The sequence below is a fragment of the Zea mays genome, chromosome 4 (assembly GCF_902167145.1).
Source record: "Zea mays cultivar B73 chromosome 4, Zm-B73-REFERENCE-NAM-5.0, whole genome shotgun sequence".
Classification (NCBI taxonomy): domain Eukaryota; kingdom Viridiplantae; phylum Streptophyta; class Magnoliopsida; order Poales; family Poaceae; genus Zea; species Zea mays.
The window spans coordinates 161691015-161708846 of NC_050099.1; positions in this window are offsets into that span (position 1 = coordinate 161691015).

The window sequence follows — 17832 nt, forward strand, 5'->3', positions numbered from 1 at the left end:
ACAGGAACCGTGTTCGCGTGGTACGCCACTTTACCTCCTAATTCTATTTCATCATGGGGGGATTTAGAACAAAAAATTCATGACCACTTTTTCTCCGGTGACTATGAGTTAGATTTGGTAGACTTAGTGGCCCTGCGGCAGGGAAAGGATGAATCGGTTAATGAATATATCCGGAGGTTCCGAGATACAAGAAACCGATGCTTCCAAATACACTTAGCAGAAAAACAACTAGCAGGATTAGCCTTTAATGGACTGTGATATTATTTAAAAGAAAGATTAGAAGGCATCCAATTTTTCACGTTAGCACAATTACACCAGAGAGCTTTGGCCTGTGGAAGCCGAAGCAAAGAGACTGCTAAAACCATTCGTCACAATGTCCATATAGTAGAGTGCGATCAAAGTAGCTCGGATGACGAGTCAACAGAAATATATGCTGCTGAAATGGTTTGGCCAAAGCAGGCCAAATCTTCGGCTTGTTCTTCCTTACAGCCGGTTCAAAAGAAACGGCAAGAGGAGGTCAAGTTTACATTTAATGTTGGTAAATGTGATAAAATATTTGATGAGTTACTCAAAAATGGCAACATCAAAAAAAATCACACTGTTCCATCCGCCGACGAGCTAAAACGTCGTGCATACTGCAAGTGGCATAACTCATTTTCTCATGCCACTAATGATTGTAATGTATTCCGTCGACATATTCAATCGGCCATTAACGAAGGACGATTGAAATTTCAGGAAATGCAGGTGGACACGGAGCCCTTTCCGATGAACATGATCGACTTTGAGGGCAAGAAAGTCCTGACTCGGCCAAACACAGCCGATGAAGGCAAAGACAAAGCGATAGTCATCCGCAATACAAGAGAGGCCGGTGGGAATCATAAAATTTCTTGCAGGAAAGTGGTGGCCGAGAAGACTTCTAATGGAGGGGAGACCCTAAAGGTGACCATCACAGCCTCTGGCATTGGGGGCAAACACAGACAGGGAGACAGGCGCAAGAACCCATTCTGCGCATCACGGACGGTCCGCCATCCAGACGCGGACGGTCCGCCATCCAGACGTGGACGGTCCGAAGCTTCTCCGGATGGTCCGAAGACCTCGGGCGGACGGTTCGGCGACACTCAGGACCCACAACGACCACACACATTCAAACCACGACGACCAGAGATAGGTACGTGGAAAACAAATACTTTTAAAGCAGCTGGTCGGCTGGTCAGACCTGGCCCGACTTTCGATCAATTGTTATCCAAATATGTGAAAAAGAAGGCTGGCCCCAGTAACCAGCCAGCAAAATGACCCCGCTCACCTATCCATGAGCAACATCAGGTAAGGCCGATTGGAGCACCCCACCAATCGGAAGAAATGAAAGGTCACACTGTGCAATTGAGACCTAACATACCTGCATGGACACCTCCACCTCCATATCCACCTATGCCATATCCATACACATACATGCCTCCACCATATGTTCCAAATCAAATGTGGGGTGTGCCACCATATTCATTTGGGATGCCACAGTACCCTGCTTGGGGGGCACCCCAAACATCTGTATTCGACAGGTTGGAACCGCCAGTACAAGACCGATTAAGCGCTGCTGAATCCGGTCACCAGGCACAGGCCCAACAAGATTGCCAGACTCCTCGGCCTCCAAGGTCGACCAATCCGGCAGGGGGGCATATGCCTGCAGCAACTCAAAGAACAACAAAAAAGGACATCATCAAAATAGGCACTACAGATGTTGTCATACAGGAAGATAATAAAGGGTCGATGATTTTTGGCGAATCGGCCAACACAACCAAAAAAGATACGGCTACCATCAAAACAGCCAATCCAAAATACTCCATGCCTTGATGGTGCCCAACGGGATTGACACGGTCCCAAAAGCGGAAATTACAGTGCCTAAGAGCAAATGAGAGCCAGGAGAAGGAGGCGGAAAAGATATTCAATGACACACATCCATAGTACCCACCACCACAAAAGAAATGGAGACCAAAGGCCGTCGAGGAAAAACAAACGGCCATACTTGTGCAACACCCTGCAGGTATGGCAGATAGCTCGGCCAACAAGGCTGGACAATCTGCACCAGGCACGGACCGTCCGGCCCCTGCGCGCGGACCGTCCATCCTTCACCACGAAGCCTCTGGACAACATGCACCAGGCGCGGACCGTCCGGCCCTTGCGCGCGGACTGTCTGCCGTTCACCAGGAAGCCTCCGACGACACGCCGACATCAATGGAAGAAGACGATCTACTTGGAGAAGACCTGGTCGACTACGAGGCTTCTCCAAAACGCCCAGGTATGGACGTAAATATTATTACATTTTCCGCCGATTGTACTATTGTCGGCGACGATGAACCTGTTGTCGCCCAGTTTAATTTTGGTCCTAAAGAAGCCGCCTTTAATAAACCAAAGGAATCGGTAAATCATTTAAAGCCGCTCTTTGTGCGCGGTCATATTGATGGGATACCGATTGCTAAGATGTTGGTAGATGGAGGGGCGGCTGTAAATCTAATGCCTTATTCGTTATACAGAAAATTAGGTAAACAAGATGACGAACTTGTCAAGACCAACATGACCCTCAGCGGTGTTGGAACTGATAGTTCGATCAAAGCAGGGGAGTCACGTCCGTTGAATTAACCATCGGGACTAAGACCCTTGCTGCTGCATTCTTCGTCGCTGATGTAGAAGGAAATTACAGTTTAATCCTAGGCAGAGATTAGATTTATGCTAATCAATGTATACCATCTACATTACATCAAATGTTAATACAATGGGTAGGCGATGATGTAGAACAAGTACATGTTGATGTATTGGCCTGTATCGCTGTGGTCGATGCCCCTGTACTATGGACTTATGAGACTGCTACATGTCTCACAGGAGTAGATTTTTCTGATTATCAGTTCATAAGTATAGATAGGAAGGGTTTCATTCCTGTAATGCTAGAGCCGATGGAGAATCGGCTAAATCCTAAATAAAGTTTAAATGACGAGTACACACAAAGTTCATGAGTATTTGGTCACGAACAGTTCGGCTTCTAAGGCCGGATGGTCTGGTCTTTCACAAAACAGTTCAGACTTTAAGACCGAACATCTACCACAGTGTAAAGACAGTGTTACGGATCATCCGGTCCCCGAGACCGGAAAGTCCGCCATCACACAAAGATCATCTGATCCCTCTGTGGGAGACATGATAGAGGAATTCAGAGATCTTGATAAACTAGGACAGGGGTTTACATCGGCTGATCCTTTGGAGGAGATTGACATAGGAGATGGTAAAACTCCAAGGCCGACTTTTGTAAACAAGACCCGGGAGACCGATCCTAGAAATGAGATGATTGGTCTATTGAAGGAATATTCAGATTGCTTTGCTTGGAATTATACTGAGATGTCTGGATTAAGCCAAGAGATTGTAGAGCATCGGCTGCCTATTAAGTCCGGTTTTAGACCTTTGAAGCAGAAAGCTAGAACATTTCGTACATACCTTCTCCCACGGATCAAGGACGAAATCCACCGGCTGCTAGAAGCTGATTTTATTAGACCTTGCAGATACGCAGAATGGGTCTCCAATATTGTGCCGGTGGAGAAGGAGTTAGGTAAGCTTAGAGTATGCATTGATTTTCGCAATTTAAATAGAGCAACTCCTAAAGATGAGTATCACATGCCCATAGCCGACACATTAATCAATAATGCATCAGGAAATAGAATTATTAGCTTTCTTGATGGTAATGCCGGATATAATCAGATTTTTATGGCCGAAGAGGATGCATCTAAAATGACCTTCATATGTCCAAGCTTCATTGGTTTATTTGAATGGGTTGTCATGACATTTGGTCTTAAAAATGCTGGTGCTACTTATCAGAGGGCTATGAATTTGATTTTCCATGAGTTGTAAGTAAACACTGTGGAAGTCTACATTGATGATATTGTAGTCAAATCGGCTGAGTTTAGTTCTCATATAGCTGATTTGCACAAAGCCTTTGATAAATGCGTCGGTATGGTTTGAAAATGAACCCACGTAAATGTGCTTTTGGGGTGTCGGCTGGTAAGTTTTTAGGATTTATTATCCATGAACATGGCATAGAGATAGACCCTGACCGAAATAAGTCTATTCGGAATGTGGGACCTCCGACCTGTAAGGTCGAAGTGCAAAAGTTTCTCGGCAAGGTAAATTATTTATGAAGGTTTATTTCTAACCTAGCCGGGAAGATTGATGCCTTCACCCCTATCCTTCAGATTAAGAATGATGCCGAATTCGCTTGGGGGCAGAGCAGCAGGAAGCATTTGATCTCATTAAAAAATACTTGTCTTCGGCTCCCGTATTAAAAGCACCACGAGCAGGAGTACCATTCCGATTATACATTGCCGAAGGTCATTGGGGCTGTTCTGACACAAGAAACTGAAGGAAAGGAGCATGTGGTGACTTATCTAAATCGGAGGTTGGTGGATGCTAAAACAAGGTACACTTTTATTGAGAAGTTATGCTTATGTTTGTTTTATGCATGCACCAAGTGTAGGTGTTATTTACTGTCTAGTCATTGCACTGTTTCTGGTCAAGCCGATGTAATTAAATACATGTTGCATAACCCAATTATGAGTGATAGAATTGGTAAGTGGGCTTATGCACTCATAGAATATGACTTGGACTATGAACCATTGAAATCTATGAGAGGCCAGGTCGTAGCAGATTTTATTGTAGAACATCGGATTAATGATACTCATAAACTAGACATGTCATACCTCACTATTACTCCTTGGACTTTATATTTTGATGGATCGGTTTGCAATGAAGGGCAAGGGATTGGCATTGTACTTGTTTCACCAAGTGATGTCTCCTTCGACTTCTCTAGCCGATTGAAAACTTATTGCACTAACAATCAAGCCGAATATGAAGCCCTTTTATTCGGCTTGGAACTTTTAGATTGTATGGGAGTAAAACATGTGAAGGCATTTGGTGATTCTCAGCTGGTCGTCCAACAAGTGTTAGAGGAATATCAATGTTTTGATGGCATTCTAAATAGTTATCTTGAAAAATGTTGGAGCATAATCCATTCTTTTGACGAATTCAGTATTCGACATATCTCTAGAGTTGAGAATCATAGAGCTAACGATTTGGCACAAGATGCATCAGGTTATCGGATAAAGAGAGGGAAATTTCACAATACTGAAAATCTGATAACCAGTGCAGGGCCAAATCCCCAAGTCACGGACCATCCGCGTGAAGACGTCGGACCGTCCGGGGTTACCAGGAAAGTTCTCCTAATCGATTCGGCTAATAATGAGGCCGATGCAAGTGATTGGAGGACGCCCATAATTAAGTATTTACGAAATCCCAATGTTAGGACAGATAAGAACATTCGGCGTACAGCTTTTAAGTATGTTTTGATGAGTGATGAACTCTACCGCCGAACAGTCAACGACGTCCCGCTTAAGTGCTTGGGCCCAGATAATGCTATATTAGCCATGGCCGAAGTGCATGAAGGAATTTGTGGTACCCATCAATCGGCTCCAAAGATGAAGTGGCTGTTGCGAAGGTCTGGTTTTTATTGGCCTAATATGATAGCTGATTGTTTCAAGTACTACAAGGGTTGCCAAGTGTGTCAAAAATTCGGCGACCTACAGTTGGTCCCTGCAGCCGAATTACATCCTATCATCAAGCCTTGGCCTTTCAGAGGATGGGGATTAGACTTTATTGGGGAAATTCATCCTTCATCATCAAAGGGGCATCGGTTCGTGTTAGTTGCCACTGACTACTTTACCAAATGGACTAAAGTCGTTGCTCTAAAGAACATGACACACAAGGAAGTAATTGAGTTCGTAACTGAGCATATTATTCATAGATTCGGCATTCCCCAGACCTTGACTACAGATCAAGGGACTTCTTTTATGTCAAAGGAGGTACGTGAGTTTGCTGAATTATATAGAATTAAGTTGCTTAATTCATCTCCATATTATGCTCAGGCCAATGGACAGGCCGAGTCTAGTAATAGGACATTGATTAACTTGATAAAAAAGAAGATATCGGATAATCCTAAGTATTGGCATAAGATTTAGATTTTGTCCGAAGCTTTATGGGCTCACAGAATATCTAAACATAGTGCTACTAAAGTGTCTCCTTTTGAGCTTGTCTATGGGCAGGAAGCAGTGTTGCATGTGGAAATAAGTTTGAATGTTGTCAGGTTCGCTAGACAAAATGATCTAACCATCACTGATATTACAATTCAATGATGGATAATATTGATGAGGTGACCGACAAGAGGGTGATAGCTTTGGGAGCAATAGAAAAGGACAAGATCATGGTAGCCAGGGCCTACAACAAGAAGGTCAAAGCAAAGTCATTTCAAGTAGGGGACCTGGTGTGGAAGACCATCCTGCCTCTAAGGAATAAAGACCGGAAGTTTGGAAAATGGTCGCCAAGCTGGGAAGGTCCTTATAAAGTAAAACAGGTAATATCTGGTAACGCCTATTTACTACAAACATTACAAGGCAAGGATTTACCCAAAGCTTTGAATGGGCGTTTCCTCAAGCAGTACCATCCTAGTATGTGGCAAGATGCTTAAGAAAACCGATGTGATCACATCGGGTTAAGATGCTTTTGGTTTGCCTAGCTCCACCAAAAGGCAGGGGGCATATGTTTGGCACCAAAATTAGCGTGTGGACGGTCCGGAGGGTCGGACAGTCCGCGGTCCGGACAGTCTGCGCCTGTGGGCCGGACGGTCCGCGCGTGCGCAGAGTAGATTAGGGTTCCGAGTTTTGTGCTATGTTTGTTAGCTAGATTCGCGGAATTAGCTCGGAATTCAGTTGTGTAAAGGGTCCAACCCCCTCCTCTATAAATAGAGAGATATACGGCCGATTTGTGATCATCAATCGAATCAATAACACTTTTATTTCGCATTTATTTCCAGTACAATTAGGAGTAGTTTTAGTCTAGTTCTAGTTTAGCCTCTCGATCTCCAAATTCTCCGCTTCTCTTCGACTCTACGTCGATTAGAGGAGTCTAGGTCGGCCTGCCCGAGCCTAGACAACTCCTAGGATCTCTCCTCCCCGACGGGGTCCCTCCCGGGAGCGAGATCCAGGCGCCACCAGCGATCTTCCGCCGCCCCTGTACACGCACGGACCGTCCGGCCCCAGGGCGCGGACCGTCCGGCCGTCAGGCAGGAGCCCTAGCCTCGCACCAGGCCGCGGACCGTCCGGCCCCTGCGCGCGGACCGTCCGCCCCTGTGCAGAGAGCACCGCCGCGCCTCGCACCAGGCTGCGGACCGTCTGTCCCTGTGCAGAGGGCACCGCCACGGTTCTTGTTGAGTGTTTGACGCTCCAAAAAAGCGTTAACAAAACGATTGTATAACCACCAATACAAAATTGTTCCCTGTCGGTACAAAAGTTTTTCATAAGGCTCCGTGGATTGAGGAAGATCGAAGCATCTACAAAGCTAAAATCCTCTTTAATCTTTTTCAATCCCTCTCAATCTATATAAGTTAGGGATGAAATGAATGTGGTCTAATGGGGTAGTATGAGGAACAAATGACAATGCTTTTTACTGTCACAAACACATGTTTCCGATCCGGTCAATTTATCTTGGCAATCACTATCAACAATAATTCTAAAACATTAATTATTTGGACCCTGTTTGGCTGTTGCCATAATTTGCCACGCATAATCCTCGGTGCTAAACAGTGGCTGCCAGAAAAAAAAAGTTTAGCCATCAAAATCGAACCCACACTTATATATAACAGAGTTTAGCGAGAAAATTGAGTTTATGATCTATAAGACAGGGTGCTAAAAATGTGCATGTTACCCGATTTCTCTTTTTTAGTCTTTTTTTTGAAGCAATTAAGCAACGGGGGCACGAAGAGTCCCCACCTGAGTGATTCCTAGCTTATATAACTTACCAAAGAAACAGTTTTACAGGTTCATGGGTTTGGATGGGAGAGGGGGGGGGGGGGGGGGGGGGGGTTACATCATAGGATCACATATGTCTAGGAGGTGTCAAAAACTGAGCACCAATCTCTGTGATTGCTTATATTATTATCTTTTAGTCGGCAGCTCCACAGACGTGCTTCGTCTCTGCCTCGGCGTCACAGGTGGTGAACTGAGGCTGAGGGCATCTCGGCATGGAAGATGACGTCATGTCTGTGACTCCAAATGACCCCGCAGCAAAGGTGTATGAAACTGTGGCGGTGCTCAGCAGAGATCGAAGTTGGCGGGGTTATCTCAGCAGAGGTGCGAGAGGTCGAGAGATTGTCATCGATATGGACCTCAATACTTCCATAAGGGTGATAGCCCTCAGTCATCTGAAGATGACATACATTACAGTTGTATTGGCGACAACACCCTTCTTTAGAAGATTCTTTTTAAGATTTATGGCTTGTTCGTTTTCGCGCTCAATCATGTGGATTGAGTAAGATTGGATGGGTTTAAATCTCAAAAAAGTTAAACTTCTTCTTAATTTTTTTTAATCTCATTCAATTCATACGTAATAGGAATAACGAATCACTGTTTATTAGTGAGCTAGGGGAAATTGAACTTTGCGGCATCCTGTAGAGTGTTGCCGTTTTCAGATTTCCGTCAGGCTCTATCGGAGGGCTTCGCCTCTCATCAGCTTTATTTGGTCTGACAGGGTTATGGGGTTGACAAGTTGTTGGAGCTCCACAACTTGTCGGTTAGGAGCTGTGCTAAGGCGATTAGTGAGCAGATATATTTTTAGTCTTTTACTTCGAGTTAATTGATACTCCATATTTCTCTTTTAGCTGCTTTACTTTCTCATGTTAATCCACCTAGATTTAGGAGGTGTTTGTTTGAAAATTATAATATGTCTAGATAATATAATTCAATAAATTTTTGAAGTAAGTGTTAGTTCAAAATTTGGTGGATTATATAATCTAGGCAGATTATAATCCCAAACAAACACCTATAATCTGGATAGATTATAATTCCAAACAAACATCCTTGAGATTACAACCTACCTAGATTATATAATCCAACAACATTTGAACTAACACTTAGTTCAAAAATTATTGAATTATATAATCTGGGTAGATTACAATTCTAAACAAACACCCCCTTAGTCCACGAATAATGTCTTACTCTCCAGCAAGAGTACGCGTACCTTTCGCCTTTTCCATTCAAAACTGCATTAACGCTCCAAAGTTCAACTAATTAAGCAACACGATTCGGCGCTCCTTATAGTCTACCTAATTAAACATGAAGGGACGGATCGGATAATCCGCCCGACGTAGTACATTAGACGTACAATCACCATCTCACGGTTGACATAACTCTATGTATACTTCAAGTTTACTCATCATGATAAGGCCTGGCAGCGTACGTAGTTGTCTCTGTTTGAGACCAAGTCATGGAGATCCGTTCGATTAATTACAGACAGGAAGAAAAACGCATTTGGCGCCATCCATACGTCGCCTTCTTTCTTTTTTGACATTAAATTTTGTTTTACACGTCTCACCATCCAATCCAACAGATGCTAGCTATGGCCGGCCGGGCTCCGGCATGCATGCGTGTCTCGGTGGCTTGGTACGGTGGTGGAGCCATCATCTGTCGGTGTTAGGTATAAATCCATGGTGTGCCGCCTGCTTAGAGGTATGGACAGTGTTTCGGGCTTCGTGGATAGAGTAGAGTAGGTCGGGAGGTGGTATCCTCGATCCCCGTCAGACAAACCCTAATTGCGCACTGCAAAGGCTGGAGCTTCATCCTTTTCCTCTTCCACAGTGTGGAGCCCATTTAGTGCGCATGCTGTGGCATGGACAGAGAAAAAAAGAACAGTTCTGTTTGACTCTAGGTAAAAGTGAATATTCTAGAATTTAACTGTGTTTTAGTCTTCGAAGATGCTAATAGAGATATCATATGGTTTACGTACATGCATTTATATAAGCGAGTGTATGTTGCATAAAAGAGAAAAAGACGTGGAAGAAATGTAAGCGCCTGAAAACATACACAAGTAGAAGCAGAGATGTAATCGGATCATACAGATGGATATTACTAGTTCTATATTTGTTTTCATATTTTTCTCTTCAGATTCTGATCGAATAAGGATATTATCGAGTTGTGTCGAATAAGATTTAAATGGATATCGACATCCTAGATATTCAACTTTATACAGATCGGATACTGAATACCTAGACTCGGCTATGGATCAGTTCTCAGATCTCTGAGACGCATTAAATTCAATACGGACAGATAATATCGTACCATTTACATCCCCATACACAAGAGAGGGTTTAGGAAGAGGCAGCCTATCCGAGCTGAGCACCTAGAACTTGTGCAGAGAGACCAAAAGATGCTTCACACCTCTATCAAGACTTGAGCAAAGGTTGGTAAGTGACATGCGTGCTGAGCATATGGGTGAATCCAACTGAGGACGACAAGGAAATAAAGTAGCATGTGAGTTGAGTCACCCACTTTGCCAACATGGGATCTAATACTCTTTGGCTAAGCTAAGCTACTCCAGTGAAGCCATTATCTTCACGCGTGCTTTCAGAAAGGATCTCCCCATAGAGGATCTAAATTAAAACAACTAGACGATTTTCACTTGTTGCGGACTTGTGGGTTTTAAGCGAAAATATTAAAATCATATATAAAAATAGAAGCTCCTGTACTAGAAGTACAAATGGTAATGGGCCTAGTTAATTTTGGCTTCTTATGCAGCCAAGAAAACATGTGTGAATAATCTTGCTTCTTTGAACCATAAAATAGATCATAAGTACAAATGGGAATAGGCGTAGTTCTTAGCATGGGCCATGCATATGTACCTACGAAGGCCTCGCCTACTCTCTGTCCTTTAATGTCTTCGCCTAAATTTGTCTCTCACACATGACAATTTTTCTATATTGTGTGTCAGCTTGGTGCTGTGATGCTGTCCTGCAGCTTGTTGTTGTGAACTTTTGATGCTATCCTTTCACATTGCGCAACACCAGAGAACGCAATGTAATACGAATGAACTGACAATTGATGTTTCACAAACTGATGAATAATGCTTAGTTGTTCAATGGCATATTAGTCTAAGCAAAATCCAAAAACATAAGGTGGGCTGCAGTTGGTCCATATAAGGGCTTATTCGTTTTGTAGTTAATCAATGTGGATTGGGTAGGATTGAGTCGGATTAAATCCATAGCAAGTCAAAATACACATCAATCCCACTCAATCCACTCCAATCCACCTGGAATGGGAATAAACCGAACAAGCCCTAAAGTATTTGTGGGGCGTGTATAACCACTGAACTTGTCTCGTAATAGGCACTATTGTTAAATTTAATGTGGGCTCAACATCTACGCGCCCTCTGATCACCAGGACTCCCCATCGTTCCTCGTTGAGCTCACGTACCTTTCCTAGTCCATCTGTGGCTCATGGCTCCTCCTTTGTGACTTTAATTTCAACTGGAACGGTTCTAGAATAACCAACGAGCCCTAAGGGAGTCTATGTTCCTATTCATTATTCAAAATTCCTACTTGTGACTCCTCTACAATTATTATAGAAGTTTCCTTTTTTGCACGTAACTCTTATTTGAATTTATTGTTTTGTTTGTAAATTCTCTAACAATTACTCCTTTATTGATAACTTCTGAGAGGTTCCTATAGCCGTTAGAAGTTATTAACTTTCGATTGTTTTCCTTGGAGCCTGTCAGAAGTTAGCCTCCTCTCGGAAGTTGCCCGTTTTAGTGTTGTGTAGAGTTGTTCTCATTGTCTAGCTCATAAATCATATGATTGTGTAAGCTCTGCTTGCACTTGTATCTAATCATCCACTATATATATATGATGTAGGGTATTACATACAAGTGGTCTAAACCTCTCTACATCATGTGTGTGCATGTTGTCATGTCGACACTCTATTCTAGCAATCTTAGACCTACGGCCTTCTCTCTGCCTCTAATTTTTTCAAGTACCATTGGTACCATGGTGTCACACCTCTGTGACATTTGGCCTCGATAGGGGCTTTTAATGCACTTCGTTGTTCTACACCAACATGGATTCACAAGCACACCTAGTTAATGGAGCCATGACCTTTCACGCCAACTCAAGCTATACTGACAGTGCACCACGTCGTGGGCAATGAAATAGGTTATGATCATTCAAGCCCTTTACTATCTTAGGTCGGACTGTGGCTAGTTGGGATGATCCACCTTCTCTAGTGTTTCCTCGACAACTCCCTAGGGTGTCTAGTCTAGCAACACCTCAATGGGTCCACGTGGCACTACTACCATTATTCCCACTCCTGTGTATGATCCTTTTGGTGCGCATAACACTGAAGGAGCCTCATTGAGGACACCATGGATGATAGGAGATTGATGTCCTTTGATGTGTGCCACTCTCCTAGCCATAATACAAAGCTCTATATAGGCAACCTCTAGCCTCAATGGTCCATCTCAGTAGTGGACATCATGATGGCCATGACATTGACTCAACTTTGTATCGTTGTCCCTATCAAACCTCTCGATGTTGTAGAGGCCCCTCCATCACGACCCCCTAGCACTTAACAACGAGGAGGTGGCTGCAAAACAATGGAGGCAAGACATCACCAAGTTCATGGCCATGGCCTAGGTTTACCCTTGGTGGTCTCAAGCCATGCGACCTCATTCCACGAGGCCTGTGACTAGGCATGACTTGCCATCTACACATTGTTGTGAACCATCCTTGACTCAACATGACCCATTTCTTGAGGTCACGTCCTAGACTCGAAAGCCACGACATGTGGCTCCACTTCCTTCTCAGTTGTAGCCTCAAGACCTGTGACACCATCTACACTGGCCTACAAGACATGCAAGTTGCTATCAAGCCCTCGTTCAAACATCGTCACAACAAAGGGGATCGTATCTTGCGACTCCCTCAAGAACCATCTCTGCTTGCAAGCTTGGATGCTTATTAACTAATCCACCCCATCAGGGCTAAGTGACGGTGCTCACATCCTTACTCCGTTAGATAGCATGGCCATATAAGTTTTGCTCCCACCTTCTAAAGAAGTACGATGGGACCATCAATATCAACTGAGCTCCTACAAATCTATGCCACTGCTATCCTTGACACCGGTGGGTACAAAGAAGTGATGGGTGAATTCATGTGGTAGCTTGTTTAGCCCTGCTTGGTCTTGGCTTATGAATCTCTCTGAGGCCTTCATTTGGTCTTGGGAGGAACTCTATCAATAGTTTGTGCCTAGCTTCGGGGGATGCTTAATTTTGATTTGGCATGGAGTTGGACATCCGCACCATCTAGCAGCATGTTGGGTGGAAAAAAAATTCATGCCTTATTTTATGAGGTAGAGGGAGTATGTAGTAAATAAACCAAGAAGTGTGGTATAACCTACATATATAGATGTTGCCCTCCGGCCAGCAGGTTATAAATAAATGGAACCTCGCTCCACGTACAGATCCCATGTACGACGTATACCCGATATATGCATTGCAATGCAACTTTTGCAGCTAAAAAGCTTCTCCATGGTACTGGCGCTGATCGTCAAGAAAGCAATCGAGAAGACCGGCGTGCAAGCACGCACTCTTAGGCGCGACGACAAACTGTACGCGCCTTTGTGCAGACGCGCGCGCGCGCACATACATGCACGCTGCATGCATGCAAGCTCTCTCTCTCTCTCTCTCTGCTAGCTTGTATGGAGTACACTTGTTACTCCAGTATCATTTGAACTTTCTGCATGGGAGTGAAGATGTGTCTCGAGTTTTTTTTATTTATTTCACGTCTTTTTCAGCAGGGAGCACATGACTTTAAAGGCCAACAAAATCAAGGCCGGCCGGGCTCCTCTGCAAGTACGTACAGGCCCATATAGCTACAGAGCTCGCCCTTTGCTTCACACACGCGCCCCACAGAGTGAGGAGGGTTCCGGCCGGGACGTACGTGCGTGGTCCAAGGAAGAAAGAGGTGTCAGCTGCGGCGGCGACAGTGAGCAGGTGCATGGCATGCCACTGCTCACATTCATGCCATCACACAGATGACAGACCCATGCATGCATATGCGCTCTGAAGCAGGTAGCAATAGCATAGGCATAGGGGTGGTAGCTGCTTTGGGCCAAAATCAGCGGCGATGCATCGTCCATGGTGGTAGTACGTAGTACTGTACTGATTTCACGTACCACACGACCTGGCCTGGGCACACCATCGTATCATATCAATTGGAAGCACGTACGGTACGTGTACGCCGCACAATAACATGTACGAAGACTCTCGAGCACAGAGCACGTACAGGCGTATACGACAGATATATGCATGTCGTCTACCAATAATAATTCAATACGATCACTTGCCATTTTAAACATATTCCAGCCCGGCCGTGCCAGGCCGATGGTATGTTCGATCTACCACACGGTGGCGTACGTGATAGTATAATATGTTGATGCATATGCATGAATGCTGTTCGCACTTATTGGCGCCATACATGGACAGCTGCAGTAATGGCTATTATGAGCTAGCAGGTGCAGGATCGATGCTGCTTGGCATCTTCCAGACCTGTGCAGAGAGGCTTCTAATTCCACACCTGACACATGCATCATGGTGTTTAATCCTTTTCCTCCCGGAACTGTTGAACGGTGTACAGACTACACTATAGTCGTCCTCCTGTTTTGGTTCACATATAATTGTAACGTGATAACGGATAACTGATAACGTTAAACCCGACCCATGCACGCTTTGTAACCGTGGGTACTCGAATATGAATCATTACCGTTGTCATTTACGTTGCATATTATTAACCAAACAACACCATAGTATTTTATTATGTATTTCCTCCATTTGAAACTATAAATCATGCTAAGTATACTATAAAAATATAATTAATAAAAAAAATCTAATGATAGTTATTTGAAATCATGACACATGGACAAGTTTCATGATTTTTTTGACTTTGTTTGTGTTTTATACAATTTTTAAACAGCTGGATGGCAAGTTCACGGCCATGTTTAGTGAGCATGGTGCTCGAAGTTTCGGGTCCGCTCCTGAAATCGATCATAACTTGTGCTAAATAGCATGAATATCATTTTTGCATACACGGTTTTACAAGTTTCGAGTGATTTGCAGCTCAAATGCGAAGTTTCCGAAGAAATTCAAATAAACGAACTAAATCTACTAGCTATAGAAAACACTTTTCTAATTGTCCTAAAATGGTACATGTAGGTCTACATAGTGTAGGAACATACCACAAAAAGTTTGGTTAGGAAAATAAAAAAAAATAAAAATGTACTTTGCCGAGTGCCAACGCTCGGCCCTCGGCAAAGGTTAACGGCCGTCAACTCTAGACGACCGCTGACGGCCCTTTGCCGAGCGCCGCCTTCGCCGAGTGTTCGGCACTCGGCAAAGGCTTCTTTGCCGAGTGTATTTCTGTGCCGAGAGTCCTACACTCGGTACGTTACCGAGAGCAGGACTTTGCCGAGTGCGGCACTCGGCAAAGAGCCGAGCACTCGGTAAAGGCCCGGATTCTGGTAGTGCTTCTTCTTCTCCCGATGGTTATCTCATACATCCACTCCCATTGAACTTTGGGTAAGCCCCCTCTAGCCATTGAAGGCTCTTCAACTTCTTCCCTGTCATTCTTGTGTGGTTCCTTGAGAGATTTCCTTTAAAATTTATAAGTCAGATTGCCATCTTGAGCTTCAAGTCCTAAAGCACTTGGTTTGTGTCCAAGCTACCATCTTCCAATTGTTACTTGTTACATCCGAATTTTAGGACAAATCCAGATGCGTCTCATATGTGCGAGTGGATCAAATTACACACATATGATGACTTCAGTGTATAGAAATCAATGCCATAAACTTTATTACATAAAACAAAATGTCTTTACAAAATAAACTGAACAAAAGAAACTAAACAATGATGACGACTATCCATAGGTAGTTTGATTAGAGCAACGAAGGCCTAGAAATCTTCAAAATCTTTATAGTAGTCCACCTTCTATGGACCTTATTCTGACTAGCAAATTCAGCAACAATAAGTACATTTATGGTTGGTACTCAACAAGTGTGTAAGAAATAGTGCAGTGTAAGGGTAACCAAGAATAAGGTTGAGTACAACATTCCACATTTTTAATCAAATTGGTCAAAATTTTATTAGCAATTACTAAGTATAAGTTTATACCATCCACAATTAAGTAAAAGATCATAAATAAAATACTAACAATAAACCACCTGCAAGTCCATTTAATTTACTTCCAATAGATTAATCATGTGAGGATCCAAGTCATTTTTTATTGTGAGCACGACTGATATCGATTTTACACTCTAAATAGGTTATATATATCTTTACCCATAAGTGGTGATCCCTTATTGTCTTGGGTTGATGAGACCCTTAAACACTTCTAAGATGAGTCAGCAAGGTTTTACTACGAGGCATTTCCAATGATCCAATAGTATAAAAGATAGCATGCTCATGCTTTAATTAGGACTAGGTGTAGCATGGACCTCTCTAGATTGAAAAGCTACCACAGAGCATATTACCCCAAGAACTGATCCATACTCCCGACAACTTCTTCCATCTTGCCCTTTTGGTAAGGTTAACACATAACTAGCTTTCCTAATTAATTAGCGAAGACCAGAGCCTTAATAGTCCTTATGGTTATATTGTTTTCTCGGGTTGTCGCCCTATGTTCCAATCAAATACAGTGTTCTTGAACTAACAATACCACAATAATACCAACAAATAATATATCACAATAATAAACCATTATCCATGTTTCCTGAGTAACAACGTCCCCATAAACCATGTAAAGCATCTAGCAGGTCTACCCAACATAATTAAAGTAAACCAGATGTAAACAAGGTATAGGGAAAACAAGACTAGTTATCACTTCATAGGTCCCATCAATTTAACCTAATTGTGCATATCATTAGTGAGAACATAAAATTAAATATTATATAGGCCCAACAATAAGATCAAGGACACAACTTGCCTTTTAAAACAACATCTTGCTACCCAGAGTCTTTCACAGGCTTGGTCTTCCTATCCCTCTGTTGAGGATTTCTTGATAGTGATTTATGTGGTAGGGCGCGAAATCGAGAATTGAAGGAAAAATGCACGAGAGACACAAGATTTAGACTGGTTCGGACACACGTCGTGAGATAATACCATACCCTACGTTCAGTGTCTTGGTGGCTATTGATATGTTGTGTTCTAGTCTACGCTATGCCCATCCCTCCTTTTATAGTTCAAGGAGACGGGTGAATACGAGTAGGTTACATGATATGTCTAATCTAGTAACCTAGTCATACGAGAATCCAACTCTTTACAATTACATGTGTATATTCTTTATCCTTTAGGATCTGCCCTATCTGCTTAGGAGACTCTGCCTTGTATGTTGGAATTTTGTCCTATCTATTTAGGACACTCACTTGTCTCTCCTATTCTAATAATATTTTTGTCATATTTGTACTTATAGAGTCCTCGTATTAGACCTTTTAAAAATCATGACGGCTGAGTCCAAAGACTCTAGGTAGGAGACAACTCCGACGAGTGAGTCCTTAATTTGTGTCAGTTGCAGCGATTGAGAGTCCACGCGTGCGGCTTGGATGAACCGAGGTTATATGGATTTTAAAAATAGTTTAGGTTCCTGATAAACATTTGTTATTAATTTTTTTAAAAATGGTCAAATCTACTTAAACCAGCAATATGCATAATAATACTAAGTCAAATGAAACCGATTTATTAGGTTTCTATAAACTAGATCTACAGAATATAGATAATAAAAAAACATGAAACATATTTTATATTTTCTATGTAATATTATTTGTGGATTTCTTAATATGTTAGTCTAATCTTTGCGAGTCACGTGTGTCATCACAAGTGTGGACGAAAATTTATAGCCTAAACTTAGACATAATCTAGTATATTCTGTAAACCTTATTA